Here is a 19,777-nt window from a genome sequence, read left to right as displayed (position 1 = left end):
GGAAAAGAGAACTGGCATAGTACCTGATTACTGGCACGTCACAGACAAAAGGGACAAGGACTATTTATCTGGTCTGGAGTGGCCCCTTGAAAAGAGTAAGGGATAACTTAGGAGATTTAAAGAAACAACCAACTAAAAGCGAGGGGTACGGCTTTAACTCCTCAGCATTATAGGGCAATAACCTTTGGGCAGGTAGGTATGTGTGATACTGGCAGTTGATGCATTCAGTTAAATGAGTCACGATTCCGCATCCCTGTTCATCTTTGTCGATTTTTTTGAAACGATACCAGTTCCATTGTGTGGCTATTTCCAGCATGTTTTGTTAAGGTGGTAAGATTTGATACGAGTATAAACGACCCACTAGCTTCTTATATGTAGTATAAATATAACGAGTGCTTAGTAAAGAATATTCAGTGACATTTTACTTGCAAGACAAGGGTCGATGTCTGACGCTGCAAGTAACAAACCATTCATTAGTTCAAATTACTACCATTGGGGATTTTAAAAATATTTGGTCGGTTTCTTTGACTTTATGGTTTATGGTTGGACTGGATGTTGCTATGCAGCAACATTACGTCTTCGTTGATGATGTATTAACTATTAAACATGGAGAAGGACCTGTTAAGGTTCAGCCTGTTGGAGTGACTAAAAGCGTATTGGCACAGTTGCTCCCAGTGCCCCACCTGGTTCTGCCATCTTTGCAATTTAGGATGAAGTAACCAAGAACACATTCTAATGTGATCTTACTGCTGTCAGCAGGCTGGTGTGTCAATCATGGAGGTTTTCAACCTGGCCGAAGCCGTACCTCGTCCGCGTTTCTGCGGCAGCTCGTCCGCCCACCTACTATGGGACACGGAAGCTCTTTTCAAAGAAGAGAACATCTCACAATCGAGTGAAGTGATCGGGGCAATACTACCTTATTGTTTTGAGCCATATTTAGATTATATGCGGATCACTTCTAACTAACAACAGACTCCCAAACAGTATGTATGACAGTATGTAGTGTAGTAAGGCGCGAGTGACAACAATGCTGTAAAGCGGCCCGGCCCCGCGACGAGCCAACCCGCCCCAGCGCTGCGACAAACCACCCCAGCCCGTCTCAGCGCCACATTGCGCCACCCCAGTTCGGCGCTGGAATGAGCCAAATTGGGGCCGCAATGAGCCACCCCAGCCGAAGCCGTGATCACGGCGGACGAGGCATAGCTTCGGTGGTGGCTTGTCTGAAGCCATGCTCGGCGCCGATGGTTACATTGACACATTTACCACCCTGACTTACGTGCGCGGATCTTTTGTTACATTCTGAGAGGATTACGCCACCCCCCAAACTATTTTTTTTTTTTTTGTAGCTGTACACACACCTACCTGTCATTTGGAACCCATGAAGTTCTCGTCCTTTGCACCTGTGCCATTCATTTTTGCCACGAATCGGGTCTTTTTGAAAAGTATGAAGAATGAATCCATCCTCCCGAGTGTTCAAACATTATCCAGCAATATAACGAGCCTAAATTTTTGGCTAACACGAAGGAAGAACGAGCTACCTTCTAGCAGGTAAAACTAGTATAAACATACAAGACCACTTGAGTGGGCGTCTGCTAGTAATGTCACCGTCCTGCCTCTTATCGAAAACAAATCCCTTGAGAGGATTTTCATGGCGGGAGTGACAAACAGCCATATATGTCAAAATCATGTTGTGTGGTGAAAAAAAGGATGGGTCCATTCCCGCTGCCTTTTTTCATTAATAATATACTCAAATCATGCATTTCATGATAGTGGCACTTTAAAGATACTGGCAGAGAAGACTGACCCCCCCCCCACCCCTATAAATAATCATTTCTGCAAGATCTTCGTGACTTTTTTTTTTTTGCAAACGTCCCATGTCTTTAATTCATTTTTTAAATTCAAAAATTCCAAATGGATGACACCGGCCACGTTACAGTAGAGTCATGAGTGTCACTATGTCGCCAGGCGCCACCCCAGTCTCAGTGACAACGGACGTCAACCCCGACCTTCATAAATTGTACGAAAGATAGTCACAGCACCACCTCGCGTCGTAAGTCAATATCACTCTTCTTGCAGTGGTCACCACGCACACGCAAGTGGCCAGTGTATGCCGTCTGAGTGAAGGCTGTAATTGGTCCACTCTAACGCCCGTCATCCTTTATCAGCCTAAATTAATTTCTGATTTGCCAGAGGAGAACCAATGGCGCAAGCACTACTGCCATTGGTTAGAAAACTAGGTTAGTGGTCCGACAGGCATGACTGTGAAAAGAAACTAGGTCACCGATTGAAAATCGTTTATGTCACAGTTCTTTGGCTTTTCACAACACGTTACCAAGTGGCCTTCAATGGATAGTCGAACCAAATGTAAGTATTAAATGGAAACCAACATGCGTGTTGTCTGTTGTTTATCGGAGCTTTTCTGCTTCTCTGGGGTTCATCCAAGATGTATGTCGTCGATGTTTTTTTTTTTTCCCGGCGTTGGGAAGGAGGGACATTAGCTCGTTGGCCAATTCTTGATAGTTAGCGTTGCGCGGCTAGTAGTGAAATGTTAATATTAGTTGACTGGATTAAATGTTATTGTGGTGAAATTAATGGGAAACCACCCTTGGGTTGACCTTACGTATTTATACCTAAAGGTCTCATTAAAGACAGTTCCTGGTTTTGAAATCTCCGGTCTGTATGTTTGTTAAAAGGTACAGCGTCTAATGCTAACGACCAGGTTAACAATGCAACCTAAAGCCAAGACAATGTCTATGTAAACAGGCCTTCGCGGGCAGCTGGTGCGCGGTTTGTTCGACAGCATCCTTTCTGTTCCGAAAACTTTAAACGCTAACATAAACTATTTCCTTAAAGCACACAGTGAGGTGTAGTAGCAATCCACCCTTAACCCCAAAAAGCTGCCACACGACAGGCTCATATTTGGTCGTGAAAGTCGTGATAGCGTTGGGACTGGCTGGGAAAATGTGACGACAGCACCGGTTGTACTCTGCAGATGTTTCCATATCATATTCCTCAATTCTGTTTCAAGGATGGTAGCAGACGTGTTTTTTTTTTTTTTTTTCTGTATGGGCTTTTAATAAAAGACATACGGGAGTCCATGCCTCGAATTGTTCACTTTAAGACTTTTTTTTTTTTAAATTTACTTTTTGTTACTGTCAGATTTAAACAATGCTTGGAATTGTTGATAGCAGTGCACACCGTGTACTAATTTTAAATATTTTTTAACCAATTCGTCTTAAGTTTGTTTAGAAATGCGCCTGTTCTAAGTTTTGTTATTGAGTAGTTTATAGTATGTATATGTACACATGTATAGTATAATATGAACCAAAGGAAAGTGCTCTGTTGTGAACTTGAGACTGCTGCTTTTTACTGATATCCAGGTAGCAACCTTAATTTGAGGTCATCGGTGTTGCCACGAAGGTACTGTGATAAGAGCAATGCACCTGTCATTATTAATGTTGCAAATTGTGGTCTCCAACTTACACTATAAAAGCTTTGCAAAAATGTAAACTGCTGACAGCTTTTCTCCATTTGTTAATGTATTTACATAGCAGATACAATTACAATTTTTTTATGATCCTTTGTGGTAATTTTTCATTAAAATTCTGACTGGAAGATCGTTATAAAAATATCAGACTATCTAGAAAAGTTGATGTGCTGCTTGTAGCGCATAAACTTCACACTATTGTACTGTTATGTCATGTGCTTCAGATATTTTTGTAAGCAAAACAAAGGTCACAGTTTTATTTGGGTCACATTCAAGTTTATACACTAACAGTGCAAAGTGGCTTAAATCTCATTGTGGTCCAAAAATTGTCTTGTTGAAGTTGAAACTTTTTAAAAAAATTGTTTAAAATCATATATTATATGGAAATTTCATGAGTCTCATTTGTAATCTGCATTTAGAGGCAGAACAGAATTGGAATGCTACAGGAAACACACACTACCTAACGAAACTAGCACATTATCAGAAGAAATGCTTGATTTGACAATTATAACTACGGATACTTGTGATTTAACGTAATATTCCTCGCAAATAATATTTGGAATGGCTACTGGAATTGTTTGGAAATAGTTTCCTGTTGTGTAACCCAGCATCATGTTTAGAACATCCTTCCATCCATTTTCTTTGCCGCATATCCTCACAAGAGTCACGGGGCATGCTATCCCAGCTATCAACGGGGAGGAGGCAGGGTACACCCTGAACTGGTTGCCAGCCAATCACAGGGCATATAGAGACAAACAGCCGCACTCACAATCACACCTAGGGGCAAGTTATAGTGTCCAATTAATGTTGCATGTTTTTGGGATGTGCAAGGAAACTGCATACTCGGAGGAAACCCACGCAGGCACATGGAGAACAACATGCAAACTCTACACAGGCAGGTCTGGGTTTGAACCTGGGACCTCAGAACTGTGAGGCCAATGCTTTCCAGCTGATCCACCGTGCTGCTCATGTTTAGAACATTTGCCTATGTTTTGGCTACTACATTTAGCAATGTGAGAGGGTCAAAATTTTAATCGCAGTTCCTGATGTGATTAGAAGCTGATCATACAGTATCATAAAATATTGGATGATTCAACTTGCGATATGAGGTTGTTTACAACCCTGAATTTCTAATTTTAAAGGTAGCAAAGATCATGAAGTATGCCAGATAAAGACCAATAATGTTTTTGGGACTGACAGGATCAATCCATCCATTCTCAATATATCTTATCCTGTTTATGGTTGCAAGGTACTGGAACCTATTCCAGTCGACTTTGGGCAAAAAGGGAACTACACTTTGAACTGAACCACAGTGACAGATATAGTGCCCACTCACATTCACACTGTCATTTAGTGAGAACTGAACCTACTTCACCACAGTCAATGACAATATATGAGTCTTATTTCCCAAAACTACGGAGAACATATTTGCAAGTGATAAATGCTTTGAACTCCTTCCAAAGTCAATTCCCAAGCCACTTATCCTCACAAGGGTCACAAAGCTTGTCCAAGCTAATATTGGGCGAAAGGGGACTACACCCTGAACTATCTGCCAGTCAGTCGCAGAGAACATATTGTCACCTTGACTGAGCGGGAATCGATCCCATGCTCCTCACACCAAAGTCAGGCTTGTGGACCACAACACCATTATTGACCTTACTTTCAAAGTAATCAAAAAAGTGTCGTGTAAATTTGACACATCACAGAAAAGAGTTGATAACAAGCCGGAGAATGAATTAATTCACAAAAAAAAGATAATCATGCCATATTTGAAAGTGGGCTTCAGAATGCTTATAGAGGGTAAATGTGTCAACTGCTCAGCTCTGAAAACCCTGTTTCCTGATAACTTTTAGCAGTCCAAAAAATATGTTTCTTCTCTCAGTCCTCAAGCAGGGAGAGAATTCCCAGCAGCACACATTGCCCTGGCTCTTATAGGCTTCAGAGAAACAGCCCCTGAGCTGGTCAGCATAATGACCATCAGCAAGGTGAGCAGTGTAACAACCCTCCCTCCTTTCCATTTTCTGAGCCGCTTATCCTCAGAAAGGTTGGAGGATTGCAGGAGCCAGCTATCATCGGCCAGGAGGTCTGGAACACCCTGAGCTGGTTGCCAGCCAATTGCAAGGCACCTAGAGACAAACAACAGTCACACTCACAATCACACCTAAGGGCAATTTAGTGTCTCCAATTAATGTATGTTTTTTGGGATGTGTAGGGAAGCCTGGAGGGGAACCTTGGGGGCACGGGGAGAGCTTGAAGGGTCCACACGGGCAGGGGATTTGAACCCTGTTCCTCAGAACTGTGAGGCCTACACTCTAACAAGTTGCTCTACTGTGCTGCCCCATCCTTTCCCTTTTTAAATTCAGCAGGACAATGGCGTGCTGCCGGTGCTGAAGTTTTCAGTGAAGCAGCCTCAGCAGTGGGTTGAATAGCGCTGCCTCTAGACCAAAACACACACCCTGCAACATGCAGCGGACACCAGCATGGCTGACAACCCCAACATCAGTCTGTTGGGTTGGCAAGGGGCAGCAGGGTGGCGGATCCCGAAATGCCTTGCAACGTAATCCACACAAGCCCAGACAGCAGAGACTCTTCTTTTCAGTTGGTCTCAATGAACCGCTTGATCTATGAATTCCCGTTAACTTAATTTACTCACTTTTTTTTTTTTGCAAGTAAGTATGAAAAGCAGGTGAGTCACATGGTTCTCATTAGATAAAATAAAAATACACAGCATCACCTACTAAATTTGGAACAGATCAGCTTGATCAAGCACATTGATTTTCAGCTACAGCACTACTTATAATTTAAAAATATTTTTGGAAATACTCATTGATTAAACATCTGGTTAGCACATATGCATCACAGTTCTGAGGACCAAGGTTCAATTCCTGGCCCCGCCTGTGTCAAGTTTGCATGGTCTCGCCATGCCTGTGTGAGTTTTGGTATATGGAGTCATGCACACTCCCAAGCATGGCAAAAATATATTAATTCTTCTTTTCCTTTCGGCTTGTCCCGTTAGGGGTCGCCACAGCGTGTCATCTTTTGCCATCTTAGCCTATCTCCTGCATCTTCCTCTCTAACCCCAACTGCCCTCATGTCTTCCCTCACCACATCCATAAACCTTCTCTTTGGTCTTCCTCTCGCTCTTTTGCGTGGGAGCTCCATCCTCAGCATCCTTCTACCAATATACTCACTCTCTCGCCTCTGAACATGTCCAAACCATCGAAGTCTGCTCTCTCGAATCTTGTCTCCAAAACATCCAGCTTTGGCTGTCCCTCTAATGAGCTCATTTCTAATCCTATCCAACCTGGTCACTCCGAGCGAGAACCTCAACATCTTCATTTCTGCCACCTCCAGTTCAGATTCCTGTTGTTTCTTCAGTGCCACTGTCTCTAATCCGTACATCATGGCCGGCCTCACCACTGTTTTGTAAACTTTGCCCTTCATCCTACCAGACACTCTTCTGTCACATAACACACCAGACACCTTTCGCCAGCTGTTCCAACTGCTTGGACCCGTTTCTTCACTTCCTGACCACACTCTCCATTGCTCTGTATTGTTGACCCCAAGTATTTGAAGTCATCCACCCTCGCTATCTCTTCTCCCTGTAGCCTCACTCTTCCCCCTCTACTTTTCTCATTCACGCACATATATTCTGTTTTACTTCGGCTAATCTTCATTCCTCTCCTTTCCAGTGCATGTCTCCATCTTTCCAATTGTTCCTCTGCATGCTCCCTGCTTTCACTGCATATGACAATATCATCTGCGAACATCATGGTCCAAGGGGATTCCAGTCTAACCTCATCTGTCAGCCTATCCATTACCACTGCAAACAGGAAGGGGCTCAGAGCTGATCCCTGATGCAGTCCCACCTCCACCTTAAATTCCTCTGTCACACCTAAGGCACAGCTCACCATTGTTCTGCTGCCATCATACATGTCCTGTACTATTTTAACATACTTCTCTGCCACACCAGACTTACGCATGCAGTACCACAGTTCCTCTCTTGGTACTCTGTCATAGGCTTTCTCTAGATCCACAAAGACACAATGTAGCTCCTTCTGACCTTCTCTGTAGTTTTCCACGAGCATCCTCAAGGCAAATAATGCATTTGTGGTACTCTTTCTAGGCATGAAACCATACTGTTGCTCGCAGATACTTACTTCTGGCCTGAGTCTAGCCTCCACTACTCTTTCCCATATTCTATCTTTCCCACATTGTGTGGCTCATCAACTTTATTCCTCTATAGTTCCCACAGCTCTGAACATCCCCTTTGTTCTTAAAAATGGGAACTAGAACACTTTCTCCATTCTTCAGGCATCTTTTCGCCCGCTAGTATTCTGTTGAATAAGTTGGTCAAAAACTCCACAGCGATCTCTCCAAATTGCTTCCATACCTCTACCGGTATGTCATCAGGACCAACTGCCTTCCCATTTTTCATCCTTTGTAATGCCTTTCTGACTTCCCCCTTAGTAATCATTTCCACTTCCTGGTCCTTCACTCTTGCCTCTTCAACTCTTCCTTCTCTCTCATTTTCTTCATTCATCAACTTCTCAAAGTATTCTTTCCATCTATTTAGCACACTACCGGCACCAGTCAACACATTTCCATCTCTATCCTTAATCACCCTTACCTGCTGCACATCCTTCCCATCTCTATCCCTCTGTCTGGCCAACCTGTAGAGATCCTTTTCTCCTTCTTTCGTGTCCAACCTGGTGTACATGTCTTCATATGCCTCTTGTTTAGCCTTTGCCACCTCTACCTTTGCCCTACGTCGCATCTCGATGTAGTCCTTTCGCCTCTCCTCAGTCCTCTCAGTATCCCACTTCTTCTTCGCTAATGTCTTTCCTTGTATGACTCCCTGTATTATGGGGTTCCACCACCAAGTCTCCTTCTCCCCTTTCCTACCAGATGACACACCAAGTACTCTCCTGCCTGTCTCTCTGATCACCTTGGCTGTCGTCGTCCAGTCTTCCGGGAGCTTCGGTTGTCCATCGAGAGCCTGTCTCACCTCTTTCCGGAAGGCCGCACAACATTCTTCCTTTCTCAGCTTCCACCACATGGTTCTCTGCTCTTCCTTTGTCTTCTTAATCATCCTACATACTACCATCCTATGCTGTCGAGCTACACTCTCCCCTACCACTACTTTACAGTCAGTAACCTCCTTCAGATTTCATCGTCTGCACAAAATATAATCTACCTGCGTGGTTCTACCGCCGCTCTTGTAGGTCACTATATGTTCCTCCCTCTTTTGGAAATAAGTGTTCACTACAGCCATCTCCATCCTTTTTGCAAAGTCCACCACCATCTGTCCTTCAAAGTTCCTTTCCTGAATGCCGTACTTACCCATTACTTCTTCATCGCCCCTGTTTCCTTTTCCAATATGTCCATTACAATCTGCACCAATCACAACTCTCTCGCTATCTGGGATGCTCAGAACTACTTCATCTAGTTCCTTCCAGAATTTCTTTTTCAACTCTAGGTCACATCCTACCTGTGGGGCATAGCCGCTAACCACATTATAGATAACACCCTCAATTTCAAATTTTAGTCTCATCACTCGATCTGATACTCTTTTCACCTCCAAGACATTCTTAGCCAGCTCTTCCTTTAAAATAACCCCTCCTCCATTTCTCTTGCATCTACTCCGTGGTAGAATAATTTAAACCCTGCTCCCAAACTTCTAGCCTTACTACCTTTCCACCTGCTCTCTTGGATGCACAGAATATCAACCTTTCTCCTAATCATCATGTCAACCAACTCCTGAGCTTTTCCTGTCATAGTCCCAACATTCAAAGTCCCTACACTCAGTTGTAGGCTCTGTGCATTCCTCTTTTTCTTCTGACGCTGGATCCGGTTACCTCCTCTTCTTTGTCTTCGACCCACAGTAGCTGAATTTCCACCGACGCCCTGCAGGTTAGCAGTGCCGGGGGCGGGCGTTGTTAACCCGGGCCACGACCGATCCGGTATGGGATTCTTTAGATGAACGCTCATATTTGTTTGGCACAGTTTTTACGCCGGATGCCCTTCCTGACGCAACCCTCTGCATTTATCCGGGCTTGGGACCGGCCTACAGATTGCACTGGTTTGTGCCCCCATAGGGCTGCATTCAAAAATATATTAATGACACCTTTATTCCTTGTTAGTTGCCTTTTCATTGTTGTGTGAATAATGTCATATTCTTCTATACTGCTACATTCGGTGATGATAAATACAAAGGTGAAGATGATTGGAAATATTGATACTCACTGTGACAAATTTGTACACTGGAAATGCTTGGATCCTGACCATGCGCTAAAGTAGGTAACACCTACCCCATGGAAGGGACTTGAAGAGTTGGTGAACCCATTATTAGACCTGAGTCAGTTGATCTCAGAGCCATACTGGGTTTGTATTCCATTAGCATTTCTTTCATGTATTCATTACGTGATGAAAGGCCTCAGAATTTTCCCGGAATTCCGGATTTTAAAATTTTCATAAATTATTCCAGAAAATTGAGGAAAAATTGCCTAAAATTAATCCAGATATTAGTTGACAACATTGAACGCACATGAGTTTGATTTTGTTGTTTTGCTTTCACAAGCGTAGCTATGTTGAGGCACTATCACTAGTAACAATAGCGCCTCTCCCCTCGCATTCTCTCAAGACATCGCTTATTTTGTGTGATCTTGACATTAATTTAGTTTAGTTGTTAACTAAACGCGCATGCTCCAAAACAACTGTTATTCACCCGGAGACAGGAAATGCAAGTTAACCGTTCTGAGCATGTACGAAAGCGCATGTTCAGGAGTGCTTCACATAATGCGAGCGTATATACGTCGAAAGTCATCAACTTCATGAGCCATGTCAAAGGAAATTCAGTTACACCAGGGGTGCTCATTGCGTCAATCGCGAGGCAGTGTGACGGCTTAAAAAAAACAACAACATTAGACTACCATCCACCTCGTCGCTTGATTCAGGTGTGGCCAATACATTGGCGCATGCACATAAAGGCGCGTTCTCGCAAGCCGGCCTCCTATTTACGGCAGTCCCGTGGTGCGTGCCCCCCAACAATATGTCATGATTGCAGACAGGAATGTTTGTTCCAATGTATCGCTAGCTTCTTGCCATGAACGCCGATAATGTTGAACTAAACTTTCAGCATTTTCAAAACATTGCGAGTACTGACCGTTCGTGTTTATTCCTTGAGAGGCCAGTGCATTTAACTTTTCTTCAGATAAAGTTCGTCAGATCAAGAATTTTTATTGTTGAAAAATTTTAAATACCGTTTTATATCATGTTCTACTAATATCAGTTGGGAAATTATATTTTTCTCTTTTAGTTATGTATTTGTTTATTTAATTTTTAATTTACAGTTGTATTAATCCAGTAAGTTATTTCAAGGCCATCTCTAATCACACCCGCAACTTTATATGCGAGCATGACTGACCACACCCGTACATTTTTCAAATGTGAGTGAATGTGTGTAAGCAAGTAAATTTTTTTCGGCTTGTCCCGTTAGGGGTTGCCACAGCGCGTCATCTCAAATGAAACGCTCATATTTGTTTGGCATAGTTTTTTACCCCGGATGCCCTTCCTATATATATATATATATATATCTCAAAATATTAAAGGCAACTGATTATACTATTAGTATTTATAGATCTAGATAGTGATCAATGTGATACAAAGCAGTGCTCAAGCTAGAATTGTATTTTTTTTTTGTTTTAAACAGAAACACTGAACACAGGCCAAATCATTATGAAAGCATCATTTTTCACCAAGCAGAAATTGTTTTGTGATCAAAATCTCAGGTTTGAATTCACTGAATCTTGTGTTCTTAATAAATCTATGAAGGTCTTAAAGTTATGTTCATGGAGCGTATCTCAAATAAAACTTGCAGCATCTTTGAGTCACTGATGGTGTAGTGGTACACACGCCTGCCTTGGGTGTGGGCAGTATGGGATCGATTCCCGCTCAGTGAAGGTGTCTATCTGCCCTGCGACTGACTGGCGACCGGTTCAGGGTGTAGTCCGGCTTTCACCCGAAGATAGCTGGGATAGGGTCCAGCTTTCCCGCAACCCTTGTGAGGCTAAGCGGCTTGGATAATGACATGACATGACATCTTTGAATGTATTGTTACAATACAAGTCCAAAGAGCAATGAGCCACTTGTTTGAATTTCATCTACGATTCTCACTTAGACTGCTACTTAGCTGCCCAAGATACTGTATACATTGTCACGTGATCCCAGAAGAAAGCACGACTCTTGTACAGAGTGATGCAGTGTTGTCTGTTTAGTGACGTTAGTATTCATATCAAACCTGTCTAGCAACCCTTTTTCAGAAGAGCAATTATAAGGACAAATATAGCAGCATTTTCTGGTTTTATTGGAATCTGAAGATTCAGTCAGGAGATGTCCAGAGTGGACTACAAATTAATTCCACAAAGCAACCTCTTTGTGATTTATTTATGTATTTAGAAACAGCAAAATATTTTATTTTCTTCATGTACTATACAAGAAAAACACATGATAAATTGTTCTTTATCTTCTTTCTTTCTTTATTGGAGTGATGTGTTTCCAGTGCATTTCTGGGGAAATGCTAGCATGATATTCAAGTCATTTGTATTTATCTTTAAAAAAATGTGTTCGTTGTGCCTGAATAATTGCTAGTTCATGAGTAGCCTTGCTCCAGGTTCTCTGAATGGGTGTACACTGCAAAGCAGGGAAATGAAACTGAATGGCATGTTGTCTCACTGATTTTAGGAAACAATGGATGTGGGATGGAAATTAAGCCTGGGTGGTTTAAGACCATTGAGCCCTCATGACCCAGTTTTTATTCCAGTACCAGTTCTTTTCAGTGGCACTGTGATTTTCTTCTTCCTGGCTAGGACCTTGTCCTAGTAAGATTCATCATGCTAATTTTCAACTGTTGGTCTGTTGCTGCTTGTATTGCATTCTTATAACTTTACATAAACATTCATAGTAAAATAAGAGTAGTGTGGAAGATTTTATTTTAATTTTGATGTCCCCTGACTGAGCTTTTCATCTCTTTCTAGAGTTACTTTGGCTGCACCTGTTACTTTGGAATCCATTCAGATTGGAAGAACATTACCTACCTTCCAGAGACCACATAAGATTAAGGACGACCAGACACACTGTTCTGGAAGTTACTCAGCCAGTTTAGGAGGCCTGTTCCTGTTCCGTATCCAGGTGATTCAATCAACTGTTTTCCCCAAGATGTACATTATGTCAGGGGTTCCATAACTTTTTTTGCAGTGCACCCCCATACACACACTTTTCCCCCCAAATAAATACTCTTAGCCTTGGCTTGCAATAATCAAGCACTGCAGTGGTCAGTTTTACAGTTGAAAAATGACACTGCCTATTTGATGACACTACAAAGCATAAACAAAATTCAAAACTTTTTTTTCTGCCAGCATTTCATATCTTTCATCATTTCATTTACAATTTTAATGGCTGGTGTTATTTTTTTATTATTATTTTTTTTTGCTTGGTACTAAAATTAGCTCCGTATGGTAAGTGTAACTTATTGACAAAGTGTTTAAGGTTGCCACATGCCCTCCCTGCCATAATGGGGGGTGCGCCCCCTAGTTTGAAAACCACTGCATCATGTACTCTCATATTAGAAATATTAGGGTGATGCTAGGGCTGGGCGATCTGGAGTAAAAAAAAAAAAAAAAAAAAAAAAAAAGAATCAATATTTTTTCACATCTGATTTTAAATATATTGTTCCTATTGTCTTTAAACTTTTTTTTAAAAATGATAAAAGCATAAAACATCTATACTGAAAACCAAATAAGAGGGTTCAAGATTTTATTAACTCGTTGAATCACATGTTTTTCTCAAATTGGGAGAATTTTGACAGATTTTTGAAGACCTACAGAAAATTGAATTCTGTAGATATAGAAACATGGAACCTACAAAGGAGAAATTTAAAACTCTTCCTTCATCAAAGGGGGAAAAAATAGTTCTTACCATTCTGTAGACAAACAGCAGTTGAACATTGGTAAGTTTCTTGAAAATACTCGTTTTCAAAGAAAAAGAGCTTTGTTGTGAATGGATGCATTTCAAGCAGAACTTTCACTTTCAATGTCCCCCCCCCCCCCTTTGTGATACCAATGAGTATGCTTTCTTACTATATAACAACATAAACGACTCAAAAAAGGTACTTTGATACTTTGATTGCAAAATAACTATTGCAAGAATACCAAAGCACTGATACATGAAATTCACATGAACTTTCAATTGTGTGTGTGTGTGTGTGTGTGTGTGTGTGTGTGTGTGTGTTAACATTGACCCTTCTAAAAGTCATTTTTTTGTGTTGTAAATGTGAAAGCAATCTCCAGCCATCAACAGCCCCTCTATATGCAGCAGCTTGATGCACTGTCTGTAAATGAATGTAAATTAACATTTAACAAACATTGATGTAGTGTGATCCATCGAAGACATTTTTCGTACTGGGTCTTCGGTTTTGGAATTGAACTCCACCAACTAGCCTTTCAGGATACCTGTCGTCACTATTCTAAACACCTCTTAACCATATCTATTGTTAAAGAACCCAAATATGCGATAAAACGGCAACAGAAGGTATACTGGACCATCCATCGTTGTCTGAGAAAACTGCGGGTCCAAAAAAGGGCCGTGGTTTATGCAGATCTCTGGCCTCTGATTGGTCAGTGACGCGGATTGCGCAATTTCTACAGAGGGGTCAATTTAAAGTGTCCAATTAATGTTGCATGTTTTTGGGACGTGGGGGGAAACCGCAGTGCCTGGAGGAAACCCGCGCAGGCACGGGGAGAACATGCAAACTCCACACAGGCGGGTCCGGGATTGAACTCGGGACCTCAGAACTGTTGAGGCCAATGCTTTCCAGCTGAGCCCACCGTGCATATACACTGCCTTGTGAAAGTCGTCGGCCCCCTAGAACTTTTCAACTTTTTGCCACATTTCAGGCTTCAAACAAAAAGATATTAAATTTTCATTTTTTTTTTGTCAAGAATCAACAACAAGTGGAACACAATCGTCAAGTGGAACAAAAAACTATTGGATATTTTATACTTTTTTAACAAATAAAATAATTGAAAGGTGAGGCGTGCAATATTATTTTGCCCCTTTTACTTTCAGCGCAGCAAACTCAATCCAGAAATTTATTGAGAATCTCTGAATGATCCAATGTTGACTGATAAATAGAATCCACCTGTGTGTAATCAAGTCTTTATGAATGCACCTGCTTTGTGATAGTCTCAAGGTTCCGTTTAAAGTGCGGAGAACATCATGAAGACCAAGGAACACACCAGGCAGGTCCGAGATACTGTTGTGGAGAAGTTTAAAGCCGGATTAGGATACAAAAATATTTACCAAGCTTTAAACATCTCAAGGAGCACTGTGCACGCAATCATATTGAAATGGAAGTGGAAGGAGTATCAGACCACTGCAAATCTACCAAGACCTCTAAACTTTAACCTTGAAAAAGGAGATGACTGATCAGAGATGCAACCAAGAGGCCCCTGATCACTCTGGATGAACTGCAAAGATCTACAGCTGAGGTGGGAGATTCTGTCCAACAACAATTTGTACAACAGTCGTACAAATATGGCCTTTATGGAAGAGTGGCAAGAAGAAAGCCATTTCTCACAGCTAGTGAAATACAGAAGAACCATTGTGGAAGAAAACCTGTTGGAGTCTATAAAAGACCCAAGACTGAAATGGAGATTTATCTTCCAACAGAACAATGATCCAAAACCTAAAGCCAAATCAAAAATGGAATGGTCCACAAATAAACCTATTCAGGTGTTAGAATGGCCAAGTCAAAGTCCAGACCTGAATCCAATCGAGAATCTGTGGGCAGAGCGGAAGACTGCTGTTCACAAACGTTCTCCATGAAACCTCACTGATCTCGAGCTGTTTTGCACGTAAGAATGGGCAAGAATTTCAGTCTCCTGATGTGCAAAACTGATAGCAACGTACCCCAAACGACTTGCAGCTGTAATTGCAGAAAATTGTGGCACTACAAAGTATTAATGCAAGGGGGGCAAATAATATTGCACGGTCCACTTTTCAGGTTTTTATTTGTTAAAAAAAGGTTTAAAATTACAAATAAATTACAATCCACTTGACGATTGTGTCTCATTTGTTGTTGATTCTTGATAAAATATTTTAATTTTATATCTTTGTTTGAGGCCTGAAATGTGGCGAAAGGTTCAAGGGGGCTTAATACTTTCACAAGGGACTGTATACAGTACAACCTTGGTTCTCGACCACAATCCGTTCCAGAAGGCCGTTCCAGAAGTGATTTGTTCAAAATCCGAATTGATATTTCCCCTATACAATTAATCGAAAAAGAGATAATGAGCTCCAAGCCTCAAAAATAGGCTTTTAAAGCGTTTTTTTTTTTTTAGCTTTTCCTGATAATAAACTGCAGAGTAGAAATACATGCATAATTTAAATATAATCAAATAATTTAAGAAATTAATTTTTTTGCTTAATTAGGGTTAGGGTTAGTATGCTTTAGTAGTACAGTAGGCTAGACTGGGAGTGCATTGCTGTATCTGCAGCGAATAGCCCCCCCCACCCTTGTAAACTTCATTTTTTTTATTAACAAAAGTGCAGAATAACTTTAAACAACCAATAATGACGTGGGAAAAAAAGCAAAAAATTTTTTATTTTTACAAAAAATAACATGCAAAAACATTAACTCGTAACTTGAGTTAACAAAATCTTTTAAACAAAACAAAAATGCAGAAATGCTAATGGGATTAAGCATTATTAAAGTTCACAAGAAAAATGCAAAACTATCAAATCTCTTCAGTGGGAGTGACTCACACCCAGGAAATTATTTTCTTTTCCCAAAGAAATTAACTCGTGTCAATTGTTTGGAGCCATGATTGGGGGTTTATAGTACTCAGTAGGAAGAAAAAACAGTCAGTAAATGTAGCTACAAGGACACGTCTCCATAAAGAGGCTGCGTAATGCACAATAACAAAGCGATTCGTGGGTCAGCTTGTCGGGCCGTGAACGTTATGTTATTTCTGATTTTTTTTTCAGGGGCGTTGGAATTCAAAATAACAAAGCGCGTCATGGGTCAGCTGGTCAGGCTGCGCGTGTTATGTTATTTCTAGCTTTTTTAGGGGACGTTCGAGTACTGGATTTTTGTTGGAAATCAGAAGCAAAAAAATCTAAATTTTTGTTCAAAGTCCGATTGGTTCGAGAACTGGGACGTTCGAGAACAGAGTATTCACTGTATATATAATTTTATGTCCGTGGCAATAAATGAGTTAATCTTTTGTCAACAGTCCTCATAGTAAATTTTGAAAACCATAACTCCAACATATTTGCAAACTGAATGAGGCAAAATAAATTAATTACTGATTATCATACACATTTTCACCATATTAGATCAAGAAAACCTCTGATCATCGAGACTGACAGGAAATTTATCATGATCTCTGATCACAATCATATCATCGCCCCACCCAAGGTTATGCATTAGAATGAATCTTTATTTTTTAAAGATTTTGTTTCATTGATTCACTCTACAGTATTATGGTTTTAATCACATTTCAATTTGTATATTCAAGGCCAATATTATGTTATAATATGTAATATTGGCTCTATGGTGTCTCAGTAAATGCGAAATATGAATTAAATCCATCCACGCATTCCTGAGTTAGATATTTTCTGCTGAGAGGCCTTAAAACAGGTCATTCAAATTTCTCAAGCTTATCTAGGTTACTAGCGAGAGCTCCATTTCCATGTCAGCGAAATCAAGATAACAAACCTCTACTCTAACTAGTGGGTCAAGAGGCAACTAGGGGGTCTTCACCACATATGCACATTTACTCCTCTCGGTGCCTCAGGAAAGCTTGGAACATAAAATGTTTGTAAATATAAAAATGTAAATACACGAGATTAAATATACTACAATCTAGCCAATGAATAATTTCCATCTTAAATCTATTGTTCTGACCTATTTCTGTCTGTAATAACTGCAATGTACAGTAACTCAAGGGTGGCCAACCTGCGGCTCTCGAGCTGCATGCGACTCTTTTGGCTCCTTTCCTGCGGCTCTCGGCACGAAAGGATATTGATGTTCTGTATATATGTTTGCGCACGCGCGGGCTTGCGCTTTACTAGAGCTCATTTATGGTAGTTGCGAGTGAGCGATGCTTGCGTTTTTTTCATAGTGAGAAGGAAAAAATATGCGATGGTGACTGGGAAAGAGTGCCTTTACTGTTCCTGCCACCTTGCTCAACTGTGCAATGAGAGAAGGAAGAGTTAACGTCTCCTCCGCATCTCTCAACCACAGTCATGGGACCGTGGCATGAAAGGTTAGGACGGTATTTTCCCATGGCATGTGCGTTGAATGAAAATAGCTCGAGTTTCCCAGTCGGATGGTGATCTTTGGAGAAAGAGCTCTTTTTTTTAAAAATCACACAGAAAGCAGATGCAGTTTAAAAAAAAAAAATGCAGCATCCAGACACGAATGCTTGCATCATAATAAGTGCCTTGGGACATTGGAAGGGTTGATAACCCATACATTGAAGGGTAATCAATTAAAAAAATGCCTCAGTGATGTCAAAACAATGTGAAAAAATTCTTAAAGGTCAAGTGTCATCCCTATAAACATTCTAAAATAGATATTGTAATAAAAAATACATATAACATTATTCACTTCAATGTCTATACGAAAAAATAAATATGAGCAGAGAGCGCGTCATCCATGCGCAAAGTTGCGGAAGTGTCATTCAACGACATCCAAGTGGTCGCCATATTGGCTGCATCTCCTGTCTGTGACGTCACCCCGGGCATTCGCCATTGAAAATATGCTGTGGACCCTACTCTGGGAGACGAACACACCCCTTCTGACACTTTTCGAAGAAGAGAACATCACACAACTGAGTGAAGTTACCAGGGCAATATTACCCTATTGTTTCGAGCCATATTCAGATGATATGCGATCACGGCCAAACCCCCTCACCCGATCCACTTTCGCGGCGGCGCTGAGCCAAAGTCGGGGTGGCTCATTTTCACCGGTGAAGTGGCTTATCGCGCTGCCAAGCCGGGCCGCTTTACGGCGAGCCGTCACGGCAGCCTTCGCAGGCGAGCCCGACGACGAAGCCGTCCGACGTCCACATCGACACATTTAGCACCCGTCATACATACGCGGATCTTTTGTTACACAATGAGAGACGGATTACGTGGTGTATATATTTTTTAGTTGCTGTATACACACCTACCTGTCATTTGGAACCCACGAAGCTCTTGTCCTTTGCATCCGCGCAATCCATTTTTCACGACAAACTGGGTCTCTTGCAAATTTCTGAAGAGTAAATCCATCCTCCCGAGTGTTCAAGCAATGTCTAGCAATGTAACAAGCTGGCATTTTGGCTAACACGAAGGAACAACGAGCTACCTTCCCGGAGGTATAACTAGTAGAAACAAACGAGTCCACTTGAGGGCGGTCCTGCCACGTACGTCACTTCCTGCTTCTTCTCGAAAACAAATCCCTCGAGAGGATTTTCATGACGGGATTTAAAAAAACTATACGTCAAAATCATGTTTTGTGGCGAAAAAACGCATGGGTCCAGGTGGGCTGCCGTTTTTTTATTAAAAATCATGCATTTCATGACAGTGGCCCTTTAAACAAATGGTATCACCCCTTCAACTGTCCCGCCACACTGTTGAAGAGAGAATATCATTAGCATGGCTACTGATTCACAGTTTCTCTGCCCTTCAAACATGTGAGTATTTCAGTGTTGCATTAGGTGAGAGTTGTGACAGACAAGACTTAGGTGAACTGATAGTTTTGTCTCTCTCTTTTTTTTTTTTTACTGGCCTGTGGTATTGATTATCTGTCGGAGTTGATTTTTCTTATGTTGATGTGTGACATTTACAATAAATCTGACTGAGATAAAGGTATGTTTCTGAGGTGGGAATGATATTCATGTGTATGATGTGGCTCTTTGATGTGTATATTATGTCCTTCTGCCGTAACATAGTAAAAAAAATCCGGCTCTTCATCATTGATTGGTTAGCCACCCATAAATTTTATGCAGGCATGAGCATTTCAAGGAAACTATCGTTCCGTTACCGTGTCGTTACCCAGCCTGAGAAAACACGGAACCGAAAGTCCGTTTCCCAGATCTCAGGGCTTACTTTTAATAATATTCGCCCATGTGTGGAATGTAAAACAAGTTCTCAACAAAATACAACAATCTGTATAAAACGAACCTACATGAACCTCTTTATTTTTAATGATTAAAACACCCAGCTTTGTCAGTGTGGTTTACA

At 41.3% G+C, this 19,777-nt stretch overlaps 2 protein-coding genes across 4 annotated transcripts in view; one reads left to right on the top strand and one right to left on the bottom strand.

Annotated features, from left to right (window-relative positions):
- ppfibp2b (PPFIA binding protein 2b) overlaps positions 1-13,549 on the bottom strand; it is a 197,510-nt gene extending 183,961 nt beyond the window's left edge. Inside the window, exon 1 of the mRNA XM_061822587.1 lies at positions 13,463-13,549. The gene's annotated coding sequence lies outside the window, so the exon portion shown is untranslated. The remainder of the gene's footprint in view (positions 1-13,462) is intronic.
- Positions 2,176-19,777, top strand: part of bmal1a (basic helix-loop-helix ARNT like 1a) — a 64,677-nt gene continuing 47,075 nt past the window's right edge. For 2 of the 3 annotated variants that reach the window (XM_061822602.1, XM_061822600.1), the window contains exons 1-2: positions 2,176-2,364; positions 12,523-12,676. The gene's annotated coding sequence lies outside the window, so the exon portion shown is untranslated. Of the gene's footprint in view, positions 2,365-12,229; positions 12,367-12,522; positions 12,677-19,777 lie in introns of all 3 variants that reach the window. The other variant, XM_061822601.1, reaches the window with a different exon arrangement.

The sequence above is a fragment of the Syngnathoides biaculeatus genome, chromosome 6, assembly GCF_019802595.1.
Source record: "Syngnathoides biaculeatus isolate LvHL_M chromosome 6, ASM1980259v1, whole genome shotgun sequence".
NCBI classification, from domain to species: domain Eukaryota; kingdom Metazoa; phylum Chordata; class Actinopteri; order Syngnathiformes; family Syngnathidae; genus Syngnathoides; species Syngnathoides biaculeatus.
The sequence above is the reverse complement of the archived record's forward strand: the minus strand, read 5'-3'. Positions and strand labels throughout refer to the sequence as shown.